We start from the raw sequence: 4,393 nt of genomic DNA, 5'->3' as shown, positions 1-4,393 counted from the left end.
TTCTCAAGTTGCCATGAATCATATAAGGAATGTGAATTGTGACTTGCAGCAATGGTGATTTCCATTAGCAATGAGTGAATTGTAAGTGGGAAACTGGGATGAAGCCCTGAGCATTCAGGCAGTGAACCCACAGCCAACGTGGGATCGGGGTGGTGCTGCATTGCCAGATTCTCAGCGTGTGCTTTGGCCCTGGCCCATGCTTATCGTTGCAAGAGCCCTCTCTGACCCTCTAACCCAGGCTGGTCAGTCCCAGGACAGGCCCTGCTGTTATCCCAAATGGCTATTTATTTTCTGTTTGTCTTCCCTCAAATGTAAGTCCCATCTGGGAAAAGAGGGGTTTTGCTGATTGCTGAATCCCAATGCACACAATTGTCATTGCAAAATCCTCTGAGCACAATAATTATTGAACCAAAAGGCAAATAAATCAAGTTGGAAGTAATGGAAATAGAGAGAAAGGAGCAGCTATGGGGTGGTCTTTTTAATTTCTCCAGTAATTTTCACATTGTATTAGGACATGCTAATAGTACAGAATGTTTGGTAACATCTGACCATTGACTGAAGGAAGAGAGTGTTGAGCTGTAGTAGGCATTTGTCCATTTCTTGCTGGGTAACTGAGTACATTTCTGACACATTGCCAGATACAGCAACCACAGTGTAGGACTTGGTGTGAAAACATGAGTTTGAGCAATATTTTCCAAACCCTTGAACTTTCGATTTGCAGGTTAGAAATCTCTCTGCCTTACTGAGGTTCTACAAAGGGTTGTAAGGATCTAGCCTTCTCATTCTGGGATGCTCTTCTGAATTCTTTCCTCTTCTCTTGTCCAGGTCATGAGTGTGAAGTGCTCCCTGTGGCAGGACAACAGTGTGTCTGTCAAGCGTTTTGCATTTGCCAAATTCTCTGAGGTTGCAGAGCACTGCTTCCTTCTGTTTGCCCTGATCCTGATGATGTTCTTAGCCTCGCTGTCATAGCCCTGGCCATCCGCACCAATCCAATCCTGCACACCCCCATGTACTTCTTCCTGGCCAACCTGTCTCTCCTGGAGATTGGCTACACGTCCTCGGTGGTGCCACAGATGCTGCAGAACCTCATGAGTGAGGCCCCAGCCATCTCCAGGGAGGGCTGCGCCACGCAGATGTTTTTCTTCACATTCTTTGGCATTAGTGAGTGATGCCGATTGGCAGCCATGGCTTTTGACCACTACATGGCCATCTGTTCCCCGCTCCACTATACAACACACATGAGCCGTGGGATGTGCGCCCGCCTGGCAGTGGTCTCTTGGGGAGTGGGATGCACAGTGGGCCTGGGCCAGAGCAATTATATTTTCTCCTTGGGTTTCTGTGGCCCCTGTGAGATAGACCACTTCTTCTGCGACCTCCCCCCAATCCTGGCACTAGCCTGCGGGGACACATCTCACAATGAGGCTGCAGTCTTCATGGTGGCGGTCTTCTACATCTCCAGCCCATTGTTACTCATCATTGCTTCCTACAGCAGGATTCTGGCTTCAGTGCTGGCCATGCCCTCTCCAGAAGGTCGCCATAAAGCCCTCTCCACCTGTTCCTCCCACCTACTTGTGGTGACCCTCTTCTATGGCTCTGGCTCGGTCACCTACCTGAGGCCCAAGGCCAGTCACTCTCCAGGCGTGGATAAACTGCTGGCCCTCTTCTACACGGTGGTGACTTCCATGCTCAACCCCATCATCTACAGTTTAAGAAACAAAGAAGTGAAGGCTTTTGACCCAGGGTTAGGTCCTGAGGTCCATGCAGCTCTGTGCCTTGGAAGACATGCACAGCCAGAGTGCGAGCAAATAGCCAAAAGTCAGGCCATCTGCCCTATTGTCAGAGACATCTTGTGAAACCATCCCTGTCAGTTTGAAGTCTCTGGACTCAGAACTACTTTCTGATTGCAAATTCTTCACACAAGTTGGCTGCTGAAGAATTTTCCTAGTGATATTAGATATGTTTTTGAAAGCATTTTAGTCTGGGCTCAGCATGTAAATTTACAGCGTATGTCTCAGACATTTGGTGGTTTCTCACTCCACATCTGTAGATATTTCCTTAATCTGAGCTCCCCCACCAAGCTCCTCCACCATACAGTTTCCTTTGGGAGTCAGCTACCATCTGACTGCATATCTTTGTACTGTCCTCAGTGGCTCTTAATCAGTCTAATAATTCACAGTGTATTATTTCTTCCCCCTGAAAGTGTTTTAAAATTCTCCAGTTGCAATTATTAACACAAAATATACTCACAACACATCTGTGATTTGAGTTGACAGGCAAATATATATAGTCCAAAAACCCAAGCTTTTAAACTTCAGAGATATTTGCTACAAAACTTTAGCACAAAAATGCAGGAAATTGTTGTCAAAAATATGTAAAGTGTTTAACACAAAATAGTTCACACAACATGTTCTGTGATTTGAGTATGCCAGGCAAATATGTAAATAGTACCAAAAAGAATTTAAATTTCAGAGATATTTGCTACAAAACATTAGAATAAAGATACAGCAAATTTTTGTCAAAAATGTTTAAAATGTTTTTAAAGAGATGTAAATGATATTAAAATTCAAAATAGTAGAAGAAATCCAATTAAGAAATAATGAATATGAACCATTTTAATTAATACACAAAATTCCATAGTGCAGATAAATCCTGACTCATTACACTTGGAGATTGTTGAAAAACTTTCCTTGAGAGAAATGAACATGATCATACCATAATGCAGCAGCCATAGGCATCTATCAAGGCCTTAATGTCAACTGGAACGTCTCATTTTTGGAGAACTGCTGTGCTAACCTTTAATCTATGAAGAACTAGCCACTACTCACACAATGTGACAGATAGTGGAAAACTGTGACTGCTACCATGAGAGAAGTTTATCTTGTAATCACATGATTTAGCAGAATTTGTTTGTTTCTACAGCCACGGGTAATATTTATGTTTGTCAAAAAAACTGTCCAATTCATGTAAACCCAATGCTTTGTGTTTTTTACATGTGTGAATAATAATTAAAAATGGCATAATCAGAACATGCAAAAGTTGCTGACAATTGTGCTACAGCTATGGTGGGACTATTTTGCGCAGACATCAGAGATTGTTATGGTTTATTCCCGCATGTTCCCAGGCACCTTATACACTTACAGGTGGGCTTTTCAATCATGAATGGATTGTGGGTCACTGCAGTTAAATGTGCTGTTAGGGCACAGTTGAAGAGGCAGGGTGCCAAGCATGTACCCGGAAAGAGTATATCTCCCTCTCAGCTGGTCCCTTGCATCTCTATTTGTTGAACACCATGATGTGAGCAGGTTTCCTCTGCCAGGCCCCTTGGACGTACTGTTTCTTCTTTGAAGCCAGCTGACCATGGACTGAAACGTGGCCAAAATAGAATACTCCTTGAAGATTTGTATGTCAGGTGTTATATTCCAGCAACAAGAAAGTGACTAAAGTAAAGATAATAATTTATGTGCACTTACCAAGGAGAAATAAATGACTTATTAGAAATTAGAGTGAGTAAAATGTTTGTATGTGACCCTTTTTATAAGAACATTACTAATAGGTTGAAAGGATCAAATAAAATGTTAACAGCAACTTCCCTAGGAAATTGGTGATATTTTTATCTCTGGTTTCTAAGGTTTCTTCAACAAATAGGTAGTTTATCATATTATAAGTAAAATATTTCACTGTTGAATTTTTTAAAACAAATAATGCATGTTTTTCAGCACCATTTACAAAGACATGAAGTGTGAGAATTAATTTTAGTTCCATTATATTCTCAAAACTAGCAATAACCTATATAAATTTTTAATTATCTTAACATTTTTATTTCTTTTAATCACAATTATTTCTATAACATGTTACCAGTACAGTGTTTTATAAGCAGTGGAACTTGAAAATGTCAAAAAGCCTATATTTTAAGACATGTCAATGTGAAATATTTGCATTATAAATTTAATTATTTTCAATATTTTTCTCTGTTATATATTCCTGAAATAGAGACATGTCTCACAAATTTGATTCTCAGCATCTGTGCTGTTTTATTTCAAAGATCATCTGACATATATTCACGTAGTAGCATCAGGAGCAACAACCAAAAAGCAATGTAAGAACCACTTGCTTAGATATGGTGCCAGCTCATTGAAGGTGTCCCCAAGGTGACCTCTGAACCTCCTCAACACTGTGATCATCCTCCTCTGTTCTGCTGGAGACCAATCAGCCGATGGCTGCCCATCCCCTCAACAAAGAAGGGCAAGAGCACGAGCATTCAGTGCAGGCAGCTGGCTCCAGGACCCAGCACTCAGACTCCATCCTGTGCCTCTGTTCTAGGTCTCTGAATCTCTTTCCTGAAGCAGTGAAGCAAAAGAAGAACCCAGCATACCCGGGTAATGTGTCTGCTAGG

At 41.6% G+C, this 4,393-nt stretch overlaps 1 pseudogene; it reads left to right on the top strand.

Moving 5' to 3' along the window:
• Positions 1-807: 807 nt before the first annotated feature.
• On the top strand, positions 808-2,285 carry LOC100722892 (olfactory receptor 10C1-like; annotated as a pseudogene).
• The last annotated feature ends 2,108 nt before the right edge of the window (positions 2,286-4,393 follow it).

Source organism: Cavia porcellus, unplaced genomic scaffold (genome assembly GCF_034190915.1).
Source record: "Cavia porcellus strain 051 isolate PalLab524CR breed Dunkin Hartley unplaced genomic scaffold, mCavPor4.1 scaffold_17, whole genome shotgun sequence".
In the NCBI taxonomy this organism is placed as follows: domain Eukaryota; kingdom Metazoa; phylum Chordata; class Mammalia; order Rodentia; family Caviidae; genus Cavia; species Cavia porcellus.
This window is presented reverse-complemented; position numbering and strand designations above follow the sequence as displayed.